Raw genomic sequence first — 18,637 nt, 5'->3', positions numbered from 1 at the left:
GGTCTAGCGTGCCGTCCTCCCAAGTGAAACGGGGAGGTAAAAAAAACGACTCCAAAATTGGCCCTCAAAAGTCAAAGTAGTATGAATCTCTTGCAGATATAGAAGTTGAAATTGCAAGTACTGAAGACAAAACTTCTGAAATAGAAAGAAAAGAAGCTCAACAAAACTTTGAAAAAGTTAGTACGAGTGTAATATGGTGGGAGAACTGACTTTTTTTAAATGTGCGGATAGCTGCAGTCGCCACCGACTTTTATTTTATCCAATTAAGAAAGGAAAAAAGAACAGGAAAGACCTTTGAAAGATTTTGAGTTCGGGGGGGTAGGTTATATAAAGGGAAGGTATGAGCACCTTTGTATCCATGGTTATCCATGGGCTCTTAATTGCTAAGCTCACTTTTAATTGTTTGAGAGTGCAGTGTGTGTTTAGAAAAACAGTTTGTAAAGAACTTGACTTTGTAATGATTCATCATTCGAATATATACAAAGTATTTGTCTTGAAAGATGTTTTTGAAAAGCAAGGTATGAAAAGCATTTTAGTTTGAATTTGTTGTGAGCAAGCAATTAGGAACTACCTACCCTAAGTTTGTAAGGTCTATCTTGTTCTTAAAGTCTTTCGTTTAGGAAAGGGGCTATCCATACCAATTATTAGGCAGGTAGTCCTTTCGTTGGATGTATTCGGGACATTGAATGGTCATCGTATAGTCATAGAAGGCAACATGTGAGGATACCTTAGCATTCGGAGGGACTGTCATCATTTAATCGAGGGACAGGATCATTTAAATTGTAGGCAACATCGAAGGGACTATGATCTTTAAATCGGAGGGACTATGATGATTTTTGAATCGTAGGCAACATTGCTAAAGGTACCCCCACGTTCGAGGGACGTGACCATGTTAATCGAAAGGCATCGAAGAGAGGGTTACCCTAAAGGTGAGTGTGTGAACAAGGGTGTGTTAGATTCAGTTACTTTTATCTTGGATTTAGTAATCTAACGGTTGCTTTTATATTTACATACAATCCTAAGGCATACATCTAAGCAGTATATAGCAGTTTATAAGTACGGAAAGTAAAAACAGAAAAGTAAAGGCCATAATTACTATTACATCAAAAAACCTTGCGACCTATACACATTCTAGAATTTAAGTTTTGAATTTTAAGTGAAAAAACTTAAATTAATTATTAAACTAATCCTAAGTTAACCTAATTCTAAACTAATCGAATTAATTTAATTAAACCTAATTATATATGCAATTAACCTAGACTAAATTAATTAATAACAATAAAAAATTAATTATTTACTAAGTCCTAATTATTTAAATTTAACTACTAATCTAATTAAATTATAGTCTAAATCTAATTAAATAAATTAATTAAGAGAATAAAATAAAAGGAAATTACTTGCTAATCCTAACCTAATTTGTTAAAAGGTAAAATAATGATTAGTGTAGGTTAATTAGTTGGTTAGAAGTTAATGGTTAGTTTTAAAAAAAACAAACAAAAGAGAAAAAACAAATAATATAAAAAGATCTGGTTTTAGATCTGGTTTTGATGGAGATCAAAGGGATCTCCAATGAAGGCGCACCGTAATCATGCTGGGAGTGCAGCGTTGAATCTGTGATGGACCATGGTAGGGACGCACCATGGTCCTTTAGATCTGGTTTTGATGGAGATCAAAGGGCTCTCCAATGAAGGTGCACCGTAATCATGCTGGGAGCGCAGCGTTGAATCTGTAGTAAACAACATGTTAATTGATAATAAAAAAAGAGTGGCCTGAATAGGGATCGAACTCAAGACCCCTCGTTTACCAACGTGCGCCTCCTGCCAACTGACCTGTATGCTTTAGTTGTTAATAACCTCAATGGAATAAAACAAATAAAAAAGGGATGGTTAGAGGTTAAATTCAGACATGAAGTCTGGGTGGGTCCCCCTGTGTCACGAGCGACCAATCAGAAGCGAATGGAGGGGCTAGGTTTGTTGACCAGCCAATTAGGACGTACGATAGTGCCACGCGTACGATCAAGAGTCAGCCGTTACTATTCATTTTCTTCCCACAGTTTGGCTACGATTTTGCTCCGTCTTTGGCTACCATTTTGCTACGAATCTCCTTAGCTATTCCTGCACATCTTTAAACCTACAAAAAAATGATTCAAACAACAAAACTAACAACCTAGATCTTCTAAACATATTGCTGTGAGTCTAAAGGAACCTTCATTTTGGTCCGGGACGGTCCGGAATATGGGATACGAAAGCTTGCAAGTTCAAACCCTCAACAATGGCGAGTCTCGATTCAAGGCCTAGAGCTCAAATATAACATGTCAGACCTGCTTTAATACATCTCAGGAACTCATTAGTATCATTAGTTTTTACTAAAATGAAACTTTAATAAGAAAACAAAAAAAGAAAGTATGAATGAACATGATGGTCATGGAGTGCTCGTTCCAGGTGTTGCAAGACTCTGATTACGATTTGTTCTTACCCTTTGATGCCTCAGGAAGAGGTTAGAGTACTTGGTTTGGATTGAATAGTGTAATTTCTTCAAAAAATCGTAAGCCCTAGTTTGTGAATTTTTTGAAATCTTTGAGAGATCTTTGAGGCAAGGATTTTCGTCCTCCTTAGGGTCTGAATGAATTGAGAATATATAGAGCATGAGATTAGGGCAACAAGTTTGGAAGGAATCAATTATTTTGATTGAAAAATATTTGATTTTTCTTTTGCACCAAGACTTTCTATTTTTGAATCCCATTATATTTTCTACATATTTTCACATGATATTGGCCTTAGGATTGGTTTTGATCTGATTTGACTCCATAAAAAAAAGAATGATCATCATATAATCATTTTAGGATTTTATTTGATATTTATTTGAAATTAATTGAATAAAATAATAACACAAAAATAATTATATTTGACTAATGGACCCCTTTTAGGCTTAGTGCCACGTGGGGAACTCCAAAAATATAAGCCCATTGCTCAAAAGTTGGAAATTTGCCAATTAGGGATTTGCCCTTTTCTTGAAAATCGACCAACTTGTACCAAGCATATCTCTCTCATTTTTAATCATATGGAGGTGTTCTTATACTTTTTAGAAAGCTCAAAGAGTACTATAAAAGCTCCTTTTGGTTTCACCTTCATTTAGTTTACCATGTTCATTTACCATCCTTTGAGAAAAGGTGTCTTTTTGTTGACTTTCAAAAGGACCTATAATGTATTAGCTTGTATATTTCAAAGAGTGCATTTCTTGAACTTGGGACCAACATCAAAGTTGTAGAGGATGAAATTTCCTTGAGAATAAGATTTGGTTGGAAAAATTTTGACAAACCATTTGAGAGTTATGGCCAGTTAAAGTTCAGTTGACTTTTAGTTCAAAAACCCTAATTTGGAAACTTTGACTTTTGCTGACTTCTAAGCTTTTCTTAATGAATCATGATCAACCCTTGATAAAATGATGAGTGTAACTTAATAATATTGATGTTGACCAAAAATCATGACTTTTGACTGTATGTTGACCGCAGTTGACTTTTAGGTTAAACTAGTCGACTGTTGATCATTTGTGCACTTGAGTGGGCAATCTTGTGAATCAAAGCTTGAAACTTGGTATGAGGATTCTTTGAAGCATAAGAGATGACATGAAGTCCATTTAAGGCCTCAGAATTTCAATTTCCCTTGATTAAATGGAAATCCTAATTTGGAGGCATTATCTTTATGGTTTTAGATTTTAAGTATTCAATGATCATAAGAGTTTGAAGTATTTGTTTTACCAAAAGAAATTGAATATGAGGCAACACGGGTGGCTAGATTTGTTAAAGGACTATGACTTTAGCTTGAATTATCATCTTGGAAAAGCCAATGTTGTAGCCGATGCTTTGAGTCGGAAGGCGTTGCATATGTCGACGATGATGGTTAAGGAATGGGAATTAATAAAACAGTTCAGGGACTTTAGTTTAGTTTGCGAGAGGACACCGCGGAGTGTTATGTTGGGAATGCTGAAAATTAACAATGAGTTCTTGACTAGAATCATGGAAGTTCAAAAGTTGGATGTGAAGTTAGTAGATGTGATGGTTGGAGGTAATCAATCAGAAAATGGTGACTTTAAGGTGGATGAACAAGAAGTACTAAGATTTTGCAATAGGATTTGTATTCTAGACGATGATGATGTGATGAAGATGATTCTTCAGGAAGGTCATCGAAGCAGTTTGAGTATTCATCATGGGACTATTAAAATGTATCAGGATTTGAAGAAGTTATTTTGGTGGCCTGGGTTGAAGCGTGATGTAGCACAGTTTGTGTATACGTGTTTGACTTGTCAGAAGTCGAAAGTTAAACATCAGAGACCCCCAGGAATGATGCAACCGTTAGATGTTCCAAAATGGGAAAGGGATAGAATATCGATGGACTTTGTGATGGGGCTGCATTGTACTCCTAGAGATCATGATGTAATTTGGGTGATTATTTATTGATTGACAAAATCGGCTCATTTTGTTCCGATTAATATCAGTTTTCCTGTACCGAAGTTGGCGGAGATTTATATTTGTGTGATTGTGAAGCTTCATGGTGTTCCGTCAAGTATTGTGTTGGATAGAGATTTAAGGTTTACTTGTGAATTTTGGAAAAGTGTGCATGATTCATTGGGTTCTAAGCTGAGATTGAGTTCGGCATATCATCCATAGACAGATGGTCAGACGAAGAGGACTATTCATTCGTTAGAGGATTTGTTGAGAGCTCATGTTCTTAAATAGGGAGGTTTGTGGGATACTTACCTTCCGCTGATAGATTTCACTTATAATAAGAGTTTTCATTCTAGTATTGGAATGGCTCCTTTCGAAGGTTTATACGGTCGGAGATGTAGAGCTCTGTTATGTTGGTATGAATCAGGTGAGAGTGTAGTTCTTGGACCTGAGGTTGTTCCGTAGACTACCGAGAAGGTGAAACTAATTATGGATAAGATGAAGTCTTCTCATAGAAGGGAGAAGAGTTATCATGATAAGCGAAGGAAAGATCTTGAATGTTAAGCGGGAGACCGTGTGTTTTTTAGAGTCACTCCAGTGACAGGTGTGGGTCGTGCCTTGAAGTTGAGGAAGTTGACGCCTCGGTTTATCAGTCCATATCAGATTTCTGAGAAAGTGGGAGTTATTGCATATAGAGTGGCTTTACCGCCTAATCTTTTGAATTTGCATGATGTGTTTCATGTTTCGCAACTCCGAAAGTATATTTCTGATCCTTCTCATGTGATTCTGATGGACGATGTGAGAGTAACAGATAACCTTATAGTTGAGGCGGTACCTGTGCGGATGAAGGATCATGAAGTAAATAAACTGGGGGGGCAAAGAGATTGCTTTAGTAAAGGTCGTTTGGGGAGGAGCTGCCAGAGAGAATGCAACGTGGGAGCTAGAAAGTAAGATGTGAAAGTCATATCCAGACATATTTGTATCAGGTAAATTTTCGAGGACAAAAATATTCTAAGTTGGGGGAGTTGTAACGCCCGTTTATTTTATCTGATTATTTAATTTGATGGTTGTGAATTATTTGATGAAATGGTTGTTTATTTGTGAATTATTGATAGTTTTTCTATTTTATTATATAGTTGAATAATAATAATAATAATAATTATAATAATAATAATAATAATAATAATAATAATAGAATAATTAATTAATTAATTAGTAATTGGGCATATTATGGTGTTAGCATTAGAATTAGTGGGGGTGTGTGGCTAAGCTCAATAGTGAAATAGAAGTTAGTGAAGGGTTTAATAAAAATAAGAGGAAAAGAGAGAAATTGGAGAAATAGAAAATTTTGGAGATAACGTGAAAGAGGAGAAGAGGCACAAAGAAGTCAGGGCAAGATTTCATTGAAAGAGTATAGCACCTTCAATCCAAAGGTAAGGGTGGGGATCTAATTATATAAAATTGGGTATGATGATCTGTATGTAGGAATGAGTTTTGGGTTTGTATTGATAACTTAGGTTTTGATGAGGAATTCGTGAAATTGATGAAATTGATGAATGTTAATGATGATTCTTGTTAATATGTGTTGTATATGTATTGTAGGACTTACATTGCATGATAGTTTGTATCATTGTTGTGTTTTCATGGAATTTTGCATTTTGACCGTAAAATTGGTGCCAGATTTGACGTCGTAGAATTGTGTTTTTAGGGTACCAATAGATGTTATATGAGTAGGGGATTATGAATATATGATTCTTTTGAAAAACCAAACTGTTTAGGATGGGTTTCCGGGCGAAAAGGTGGTTGTGGCAGTAGCGAAGCAGTTGCAAAATTTTTCTGCATAATCGACAGTGCGCTTAGCGAGCTCTGTCGTGAAAATTTTTATTTTTACAAAACTGAATTGGGTCTTGAACAATAGTGATTTATCAAGGATTTAAGTAAATTTTCCAGAATTTACTGGAGTCCTTTGAATGGTTTTTGAGTCAATTTTCAATGAAAATCATTTACTTAAATTTGTTATGCTTTTGTGTTGGAATTGATATTTGCTTGAGGAAGATGTTTGAACCTTGTTGCTAACTGTTATTTATGATTGTACGATGTGGTTTTGCGATGACGAAGAAGTGATGGCCTATGTTGGCGTTTTTTGAAGGCTTATGCCTTATGGTTTCATTTTTATGATGTCGCATTGTTATGTTGCATAAATTGCATTTGTGATGGGGGCTTATGCTCTGTAAGATGGCCTGGATTGGAAAACTAAGATGAAGGCTTATGCCTTGTTGCTGCCTCTATTTATTGGCAATTGTGATGAGGGTGTATGCCTTGTTGGTACCACATGCATTTGCATAGTTATTGGTCTAGTTGCATTTTACATGATGATGAATGATGATGAGCTGTTTGGTGATGAACCCTTGTATAATTAATGATGTGATGATGATATGTATGTGTGGACTAATTGTGTACTACTTATTAATAAACGATGTTGATGTGTTGTGAAGTGGTTAATCGTGTATGACTTTATTCTCATATACTTGCTATCATACGCTTCTTTATATTGTAATGATATCTCACCCCTTCTGTTTGAATGTTACCCCTGTGTTAGTAACGTGCAGGTGATCAGGAATGAAGGATAGCTAACACTAGAGGGGGGATGAATGCTATCAGTTTTAATTGTTGGATTTTAATTTGATTTTTGAAGTTTTATAAAGTAATGATGTTGACTATTGTCGAACTAAGTTATTGTTGGTTTTTAATTGAATTCTTAATGATTTGTGTTGTGTAATAAAGGATGTTTTTAAAGATTATATCGTTTTGATCGGTTCATTCATTTTAAATATGCTATGTATCTATTATTAAATTATGAGCAGGTGTCGGTATTATGAAGAAATGTGACATCCTGGTTTTGATGGATTGTTTGAATGAGATTTTTTTACTATAATTTTTTTAATATTCGACGGGGTAAATTGGGGTGTTACGAAGCCTCTTATGGTTTTCTTCCCAATTTGACATTCACCACAGATCCTTTCTTCAACGATCTTCAGTCTGGGAATACCTTTGACAGCTTCACTTGATAAGACTTTCTTCATACCTTTCAAGTGTAGATGGCCAAGCTTTTGATGCCATAGCTTAGCTTCGTCCTCATTTGACATCAAACATATTTAAAAATATTCAGTTTCTCGGGACTCCATAAGTAGCAATTATCGTTTGATCTAGTTCCCTTCATGATAACTTCACATTCCTTATTTATTTACAAGGCATTCAGATTTACTAAATTTAACTTTGATACCTTGGGCACGTAGTTGACTAATACTTAACAATTTAGCAGTTAGTCCATTAACAAGCAAAACATTGTCAAGACTTGGTTGTCCTTCATGGTCCAGCTTACCCAAACCTTTTATTTCACCTTTTGATCCATCGCTAAAAGTGACATAGCTAGTAGATTGTGGCTTTATATCTACCAAGAATTTCTAGATACTGGTCATGTGTTTAGAACGCCTACTATCAAAATAACAGTCCTCTCTAGTAGAAGCCCTGAGAGAAGTGTGAGCTATGAGGGCAGTCACAGCCTTTTTGGGAATCCACTTCTTCTTTCCTTTAACACCAGCCCGTTCCTTTCTGGGTTGTGGAACCGTCCTGGGATTGCCATATAATTTGTAACAAAAGGCTATTGTATGACCAAACCTTCCACAATAATGACATAATTGATTCTTACTTCCTGGGAAATTCTTCTAATGCCTTTGCGGATGTTGAAGCTTTCGATCCGACATCTTCTGTTTTCCTCCAGCTTGAACAAACTTCACTTCAGCCACTTTATTTTTTGCCTTTCCTCGATGGGTATACCCAATGCCTTTACTATTTCCAGCATTCTTATCCAGCACATTAGAGCAACTGATAATCATTCTAACAGACTTAGTCATGTTGTCCAATTTTGAATTGGGCAATATAACTCCCTCGTTCAGTACAGAGATTGTAGATAGGTGCTTCACTTTCTCATTTTGGAGTTATGCAATAATCCCTTTTTGATCTTCAACTTGTTGATAAGCTTTTACACTTCTAAGGCACAATTCCTTGTATGTTGTCGAAAGCTCCTCAAAAGTAAGCTATTCACAATCTGATTCTTCATCACAAACTCCGGATAGCGCAGTAACATGCTTGGCAGTTTCAGTGTCACTCTCAGACTCATCTTTTAACCATGACACGACTAGCCCTTTCTTCTTCTTCTTGAGATAAGTAGGACATTCAGCCTTTATGTGTCCATACCCTTAAAACTCATGACACTGGACTCCTTTTCCTTGGTAGGACTGCTCTTTGTTCTTGGACCTTTTATCAGCATACTGATTTTTGCTGATGTCGAGATACTTATTCTTGATATTTGGTATCGACTTCCAGTATATCTTTTTAAACACCTTATTAAATTGTCTACCAAGTACCACTAGGTCTTCAAATGGATCTTCACCTTCATCTTCTGAACATTCAACATTAGACAAAAAGGATACACTCTTCTTCTTTTCAGAATTTTCACCAAGCCCTAACTCAAAGGTTTGAAGAGATCCCATAAGATCAACCTTCATGTTTTTTATATCTTGGGCTTCTTCAATAGCAATGACCTTCATGTCAAACCTCTTAGGAAGAGATCTAAGAATTTTTCTGACCAGCTTGGCATCAGACATCTTCTCTCCAAGTGCGCCAAGGCATTGGCAATTTCAACAATATTCATGTGAAAGTCATGAATACTCTCATCTTCTTTTATTATTAAGTTCTCAAACTTAGTGGTAAGAGTTTGAAATCTTGACATCCTTACCTTAGAAGTTCCTTCATGAGTAGTCTTTAAGATTTCCCATGCATCTTTGGCAACAGTACAACCACTTATAAGTCTAAAGATGTTCTTGTCCACTCCATTGAATAGGGCATTCAATGCTTTGGAATTTCCTAGCCCATCTTTATCATCTTCATCATCCCAGTCTTCCTCTCCCTTTGGTAGGTCAGTAAGCTTACCATCCTTGTCTTTAGCCAGTAGGGGACTCCATCCTTTGACCACTGCTCTCCATGCCTTGCCATCCATGGACTTGATAAAAGCCACCATACAAGCTTTCCAATAGTCATAGTTTGTTCCATCAAGAATATGTGGTCCATTCACGAACCCTCCTCCTTCCTTGTCCATTGTACTAGAAAGAAACTTCCCTGAATCTCACCCTGAGTCAGAGCATGATGCCTGCTCTGATACCAATTGAAATTCGGGTGTTTAGATCTCACATGTTCTAAGAGATGTCGAGACAATGATCTCTAAATAACACACAATGACAAGGTATACAATAAAATAGTGTAGAAACTTAAAAGAACACGAGTAGTTGTTCACCCAGTTCAGTATATAAAAATACCTACTCTGGGCTACCAAGTCAGGGATAAGTCCACTATGATAGTATTAGTTTAAAGTACTATGAAAACAACCTCTGGTTTACTGCCTTCTCGCCTAATCACTGCCCATGTTATACTTCTACCAAATAATCACCTCGTTATGAGACCCTTCTGAATGCACCTCAATCACAACTATGATAATAAATTACAAAACTTTAAAAAACACACTTCTAAGACACAGTCACTCAATGCTTATGTATGAACACAGAACTTACAACTCGATGAAAACATCCAACTCTTCTATCAAGATGATATTAGAGAGGCTCACTATACACAAGACTGCACAAATCCTAACACAAACTACAATGTAAGTTCCACAAAATAACTAGGTTTATTGCTTGTTATTTAAAACAATCTTCTGGACTGGATTTGGACTTCAAAAAGCAGTAGGGCACTCTAGAAAATACTCCAAAATCATCTCCATGAAGATAGGGCTCCAATCATTAGTTTCCTAAATATTTTCCACATTTAGAAACTAACCATATATCATGAAAACAAAGACAATATCTTATCCCTAAATTAAGCGCCACATAGGATTGCACAATATTCCAAAATATTTTGCATCTGTAACTAAATACAGACTTCAACATATCCATCTGTACTTAACACTTAGGATGTCGGATGATCCTGCATATGACATCTTCCTCGACATGTCTCTTCAGTTAAAGTGGATAGAACATATTGTTCAACATGTTCCCATTAGTTAGTTTTACTAAACATAATGCCAACCATAAAGTAGAGAATTAACAAAATAGAAATAAAGGTAAAAAGAGAAAAATGCGAAGAAAAAAAAGGGAAATGTGGGATTCGAACTCAAGACTTCGTGCTTGTAATTCCTTACACTCAAGTCTTTACCAAATGGGCTATCAAAATCTTTCAAAATTAAATGCGACTAAAAATTCATATGATGGCGAAATACCTAGACAAAATTGGAGTATGACACAAAGCATATTCAAATAAAAAATTTCTTCAATGCAAATCCAATCAAACCAAATCTTGTTATTTAAACCAAATCCAAATCTTTTTAATTAAACCATATCCAATTAAGTCTTCTTCAACATTTATGGATTATGATTTAATAAAATATTTTTCCAAACTGATTTGGATTAACAAGCTTTTTCCAAAAGCATTCTTCTTAGAAACAAACACAATTATGCTCAAATTTACTTATAAAATTTAGCTAACAGACTGAGGTCAAATGTTGCACCTCATGCTGGAATATCTTATCCCTCATAATGTCTCTTCACATATTACATCTTGTTGTCCATGTTGTTTTACCTCAAACAACCCATTAAAGGAACAACAGAGAGTATTCAAATTGTGTTAGAAAATTGTTACCAGAAATGGCGTCATCTGCATATACAGAGGAGTTGAATAACTAACTTACTAACTAACCGATGTGAGACGCGGATGTCTGTTGGATGTATTGGAGGAAAGGATCGGTTGCTTCTAGATCATTGAAGGTTCAATAGTTGGGGGATCGTTACTGTAATATCCGTATTTATTATTTCGTATTTTATTTTATTATTTGTGAATTATGTGGATTAAGTGTGTTTACATGTGCTTATGTGGCTTTATGTTATTTATTGAGTTTTGCTAGTAAATGACATAAGTTGGTGATTAGATTAGTTATTGGGCCTATGATAGGACTAGCATTAGAGAGGTGTTAATTAGGGCCCATTAGCAATTAGAAGATAGTAAGGGTTTAAGAAAACAAGGGTTTTAGAGGAAAATAGAATTAGAAGCTCATTCGGGATTTTTGGTGAAAGAAGAGATGAGAGAAGAGAAAGAGAGATTGAAGATTAGAGTTGGCTTCAATCCAAATCCCAAGGTAAGGGTGAGGTTCTTTCTTGCTAAAGGGATGTATGATGATGTTTAGCGTGGGGTCTTGATTATGTTGTATCCATGGAATTGTATGTAGAATTGTAGGGTTTATGATGAAAATGCATGAATCTTTGATTGGAAATATGTTTTAATTGATGTTTGATGATAGATGATGATAGATTTCATGATTATATGTGTTTAATTGCTATTTAGAATGAGTTTTGGGTGATGGATGAGTGATTACGCAAGTCTGTCATTGCTGTGATTTTTCAGCATAATCGCACGTCCGCTAAGCGAACACGAGGCCACTAAGCAGATGTTGTTCGTTTTGAAAAATAAAGATGGCTCACTATGCGGAGCCAGTCCGCTAAGCGGAGCCTGGTTTGCATTTTGCTACTGTTTTAGTCCGCTTGAAGCAGGGTTATTGGAATTGTATTTCCATAAGCTGTGAAAAACTTGTTCAAAATTTGACAAGATGTATCTTTTGAACTGTAACTTGTTTTTAAATGCCGTTTGAACTTTCATGAAGCTATAATTGATGTCCTTCCATTGTATATGCTTTGAATATCCTTGGAAATCTTTAAGAATCCTTTCCTTGAATTGAATTGCTTTATGTTGTGAATGTTGTTGTGAAGTGAAGTATTGTTGTATGATGATGATGCAACATAGCGACATGATTGTAAAGTGACGTATTCTTATGAATGATGATGATTTTGTTGTTGTTGTTGAAGTTCGACATTTGTTTGAAAATGTTCGATGGTTGTTTAGATGATGTCATGACGTATTGTTATGTTGTATTTGTGGATGTGCATCATTGAGTCGCATCCATTGCATATTGCATGCGTGAAACTTATGGCAAACACGGCGGCATGAAAACTATGGAAAACACGACGGCCTTAATGGCAAATAGCGACGATGTGCCCAATGGCAAATTTTGAGACGATGGGAGTTTTACTCCAAATGGTACCACATGCATTTGCATAATAAGTCGAGTCACATGTGAATTGTATTTGAGTCTTATTTGATTATGTTGTTGTGACTTGATGAAGATATGTTTGTTGTGATGTGATGACTTAATGATGAGATGTTTGTCGTGATGTATTGTAATCTTACTTGTGGATTGCATATATTGTCATGGTTGATTGTTGACATGGTTGTCGTTTCATAAGTTGATTATGTAATGTGAATTGTTGTATTGAGTGTTGTGATAAGAAGTGGTGACCAATGTATGATCTTTTCTCTTGCTTTGAATATTATCATATGTTTCTTTATAATGAATGTAACCCCTTCTGTTTGAATGTTACCCTCTGTTGGTAACATGCAGGTAACGACGTAGAGTAGTTGTTTACCTTTTAGCTCGTGTCGGTGTTTCTATGCTCTGATACGTAGCACTCGGGGGACGTCTAGCTTGTTTTGACTATGTCATGTTGTCTTGTCGTTTTTATTATTATATTTGGATATTGTTATCTCTCATTGGATTATGTTGTTATGTCCTACACAGATATGTTGGATTTTTAGTTGCCCATGTTTGGCATGTATGACTTGAATATTATTGTTGATGTTGTTCCGCTGCAATATTATGACTATTTGAGTATTGATGTTTAATGGATGTGAGTTTCCTCCGTATTACTTGCTATATATGTGTGTGTGTGTGTGTGTGTGTGTGTGTGTGTGTGTGTGTGTGATTTGTTTTACGATGTAATTGTGATGCCTCAAATGTGATGTATGTTTTGAGACTTTTATACTCTGATATTCCTGTATATTTGCGGGGTAGATTTGGGGTGTTACAGTTACAGAAGCATTAGTATCCGCTTGAGATGGATCCAGGATGTTATGCTTGGTGGTGGTCGGACTCAAAATGGAGCCCACTTGAATCAGATTAATCCAAGGAGTCATTTCCTTGCGGTAGTCCGATCTCTAAAGGTGAGACCGGAACCATGAGTATGTGACCGGCCCAAACAGTGTGTATGGATGCCAAATAAATTTTATCCATAAAGCCTCAATATAATCCCTTATGATATAATTATAGACATCTTAAAAGATTTACAATTTGCAAGTCATGTTCAAATAAGTTCGTCAGCAAAGTATTATCAAATTATATTGTTTTATAGTAATGTGTATTTTTAAATTGATATACATGTATTTTTATATGATAAAATAAATAAATATAATAAATATGAATATTTTAAGTTTTTTTTCAAAATTTAGATTTTTGAAAAAAAAGATACTACTAGGATTATAAGCTTTTTATTTTAAGATTAAAAATGATTTTCAAAAAATCTTAAACACTTTTTAAATGATAAAAAAAAAAATAAATAGAAAACCTATTACTGATTGAAATGTATAGTTATCAAGATCATACTTAAAGTTCTGTTTGAAAAATGATTTTTTGTTCAATAACAAAAGCCTAAATTATTGATTGAAATGTATAGTTAAGTATTTGTATGATTAGACTTATGTTAGTTTATCTATTGCCATATAATTTTGCGATATTGTTTGAGAAACTTAATCAAAATAGTTTGATATTTTTCATATATTTTTCTGAATTTATTTTATAAATTCTTCAAGATAGTGAAAACAACTCTCTAAATATACATATTTATTTATAAGCCCTATTTAAATAAACGGTTATGATATATGCTGAAAAAAAAAAAAAAAACTGTATTTAAACATACCCTTATTCAGATAATCTAAACAATATAAATCATAAATATTGTAACCATACTGCCACAGGAACAAGTTGTACAACAGCAATTATTTACAAAATGGGCTGGCGTGATGAATGTAAATATTAAAATATATATACAAACATTCCAATCTCCTTCACTATCATCCAAACTGTTGATATTTGTAAATATAGTGTTAAGAATATTTGTATATAGAATAGTCCCACATCGACTATATTATGTAATTAGCTGTAATCTCTCTATATATAATAAAGTCTCCGTAGTGCTTTACAAGACACACGGTTTATTCACATGCCTCTTAGTCTTTCGTATCTTAACATGGTATCTAGAGCCTACTAAGAGGAAATTCTTCGCCGTGTTTTACCCGGTTGATCTACTGTCTTCCGGTGAGAAATTTCCTTCTGCAAACCGTGTCATCACTCCGGTTTGTCTTTTTTTTTTTTTTCGGCAACTTTTTCGGTACTGTTCATCGCGCGTACTGTTCACCGGCGCGGTACTGTTCATCGTGTGTACTGTTCATCGATCGGTACTGTTCACCGGCGCGGTACTGTTCATCAAAAAAAAAATTTTTTTTTTTGCTCAGTTTTGTTCTCTGATCGCAGATCCGCTCTCGGTTTATTCTTCCGACTCGCAAAAATCTACCCTCCAGTACAAACAGCCCCGTTCTTGTTAACTTGAAGCTATGGGAGACTCGTTTACTAAAGTTCCGCTAATCCCATGTGAAAAACTAACCGGATCAGCAAACTATAACATATGGGCTCGTGCTGTCGATATGTGGTTTCACGGTCAGGGATTTGAAGAGCACCTAACCACAAAATTGTCTGCCGTTGCAACCGACAAACTCGCTAAATGGAAGAAAACTGATGCCTCTCTATGTACTGTGTTGTGGTTTTCCATAGCACCTAACCTCCAAGCTCAGTACCAAGCCTACTCCACTTGTTATGAGGTATGGGAAAAGGCCAAGAAAGTCTTTTCCAACGACGTTCACTCTCTATACAGTGTCATCCACAAACTCAACACACTGACGTTGGAAAATATGGATGTGCAAGCTTATCTGAGTAAGCTTGATGCCTTGAAAGCCAGTTATGAAACCCTCATGCCTTACGCAAAAGATGAAACAGCTCATGCCGAACAGCAGAGTAAATATTTCATGGTCATGGCACTTAAAGGACTACCATCAGAACTCGAATCCGTTCGTAACCAGATTTTATCAGGTACTATTGTTCCTAGCTATGATACAGTTAGTGAACAACTGTTGCGCTTGGCTACACCTCATGAGTTTGGTCCGGTTTCTCCTCCATCTATTGCTGCTCCAACACCAGGTGACACTGCTGCCCTTGCATCTCTTGGAAACAATCACAATCGCCTTCGAGGAGGGTCATCCAACTCCAAACCACGTCCCAAGTGTGACCATTGTAATCGGCTTGGGCATACTATCGACCGTTGCTGGAAGCTTCATGGCAGACCTCCACGTCAGGTAAATACAGCTCAAATTGATTATCCCGATACTATGCAGACTTCACCTTCACTTCAAAATCCTACGCCAAGCTACGACGATTTTCTCAGGTGGTGTAAGACTAATCAGAACTCTGGTTCCACGGCTTCGGTTGCACACATTGGTAATTCATCTGTTTGCCTCTCTCAATCATCTCCTCTTGGTCCTTGGGTCCTCGATTCTGGTGCGTCTGATCATGTTACCGGTAATAAAGGTTTTTTCTCTTCCATCTCTACCTCTGGTTTCTTACCTAGTATAACCGCCGCAAATGGTTCTAAAACCCAATCCCAAGGGATTGGTACTGTTCAAATCCTACCATCTCTCTCTGTTACTTCTGTCCTATATGTACCTAATTGTCCATTTAATTTACTGTCAGTCAGTCGTTTAACTCGTGCCCTTAATTGTTCTATCACCTTTACTAATAGTGCTGTTACTTTGCAGGATCAGAGTTCGGGGAAGAGGATTGGCGTCGGATGTGAGTCTCAAGGCCTTTACTACTTCTCTGCGTCATCCACCACATGCTCTGCCACAGATTCTCCACTCATTATACATGCGCAGTTAGGTCATCCAGGTCTCCCCAAGCTCCAAAAGATGGTGTCCAGCTTATCTAAATTATCTAGTTTACATTGTGAGTCTTGTCAGTTGGGGAAACATACTCGTAGTCACTTTCCCAATCGAGTCAATAAACGGGCTGCGTCCCCTTTTGCTTTAGTTCACTCCGATGTTTGGGGTCCTTCGCGTACTGAGTCTACTTTTGGGTCTAGGTATTTTGTCACTTTTATTGATGATTTTTCACGTTGCACGTGGCTATTTTTAATGAAGAACAGATCAGAATTGTTTTCTATTTTTGAAAATTTTTATCAAGAAATAAGAACCCAATTTGGCTTGTCTATCCGTACCTTAAGAAGTGACAATGCACGCGAATATTTATCTCAACAATTTCAAATTTTTATGTCATCCAATGGTATTCTGCACCAAACATCTTGTCCCCATACACCTCAACAAAATGGGGTAGCCGAACGTAAAAATCGGCATCTCGTAGAAACCACTCGGACCCTACTTCTCCATGGTAATGTTCCTCTCCGGTTTTGGGGGGATGCGGTGCTCACGGCATGTTACCTCATTAATCGCATGCCCTCATCTGTCCTTAATAATAAAATCCCTCACTCAATCCTGTTTCCAAACTCTCCTCTTCACCCAGTTCCTCCTCGAGTTTTCGGGTCTACGTGTTTTGTACACAATCTCTCCCCTGGTCTTGATAAACTATCAGCTCGATCACTAAAGTGTATCTTTCTTGGTTATCATCGATCCCAAAAGGGATATCGTTGCTACTCACATACTCTACAACGATACCTCGTATCGGCCGATGTTACCTTCTTCGAGTCAATTCCATACTTCGAGTCCAGCCAAGTAACTCCGGAACCCCTTCAAGAAAGTACTCCTACACCTCTTCCGGAAGTCTCATTTCCCCTTATCCCCCACCATTCAAGCCTTACGGTTGACCCTCCCACTACTCGCCCATTTCAAACATATCAGCGTCGCCAACCCACTTCTGTCGTACCTATTCCTGAGGCAGTACCTGTCCCTGAGGTCATTGCAGACTCTCCTCCGACGCCTTTGCCATCACCGGATCCGATCCCGCAACCTGAGTCCGATCTTCCGATTGCTCTTCGAAAAGGTATACGTCAAACACGAAATCCTTCTCCACATTATATTGATTTATGTTATCATCGTCTTTCTCCTTTGCAGTATACTTGCTTGTCTTCTTTGTCTTCTGTTTCTATTCCTAACACTCCAGGTGAAGCATTATCTCACCCTGAGTGGAGGCAAGCAATGATTGACGAAATGTGTGCTCTTCAAAGCAGTGGTACTTGGGAACTGGTTCATCTACCCCCTGGGAAATCGTTAGTAAGTTGTCGTTGGCTTTACACAGTGAAGGTTGGTCCAGATGGTAAGATTGATCGTTTTAAAGCTCGTTTGGTAGCCAAAGGATACACTCAGATTTTTGGGTTGGATTATAGTGATACTTTTTCGCCTGTAGCAAAGATGGCATCTGTTCGACTTCTTCTAGCCATTGCAGCCATTCGACATTGGCCTCTTCATCAACTTGACATCAAAAATGCCTTTTTACATGGTGATCTTGAAGAGGAAGTATATATGGAGCAACCACCTGGGTTTGTTGCTCAGGGGGAGTCCTCACAAATGGTTTGTAGGCTACACAGGTCTCTTTATGGTCTTAAGCAGTCTCCGAGAGCTTGGTTTGGCAGATTCAGCACTGTAGTACAACAGTTTAGTATGGTCCGTAGTGAAGCTGATCACTCTGTGTTTTATCGTCACTCTGCCCAAGGGTGTATCTATCTTATTGTATATGTGGATGATATTGTGATAACTGGCAGTGATCATCAAGGAATACTCCAGTTGAAACAACATCTCTCGAATCAATTTCAAACAAAAGATCTTGGTAAACTCCGTTATTTCTTGGGAATTGAGGTGGCCCAATCTAAAGATGGCTTGGTGATATCCCAGCGGAAATATGCTATGGATATTTTGCAAGAAACAGGGTTGTTGAACGCTAAACCAGCTGATACTCCTATGGATCCAAGTGTCAAATTGCTACCCAATCAGGGGGAGCCTCTATCTGATCCAGGTAGGTATAGGAGATTGGTTGGAAAGTTGAATTATCTCACAGTCACTCGTCCGGACATCTCTTTTGCAGTTAGTGTGGTAAGCCAATTCTTAAATTCTCCTTGCCAAGAACACATGGATGCTGTTGTC

This window comes from Vicia villosa, unplaced genomic scaffold, assembly GCF_029867415.1.
Source record: "Vicia villosa cultivar HV-30 ecotype Madison, WI unplaced genomic scaffold, Vvil1.0 ctg.002054F_1_1, whole genome shotgun sequence".
Classification (NCBI taxonomy): Eukaryota; Viridiplantae; Streptophyta; class Magnoliopsida; order Fabales; family Fabaceae; genus Vicia; species Vicia villosa.
This window is presented reverse-complemented; position numbering follows the sequence as displayed.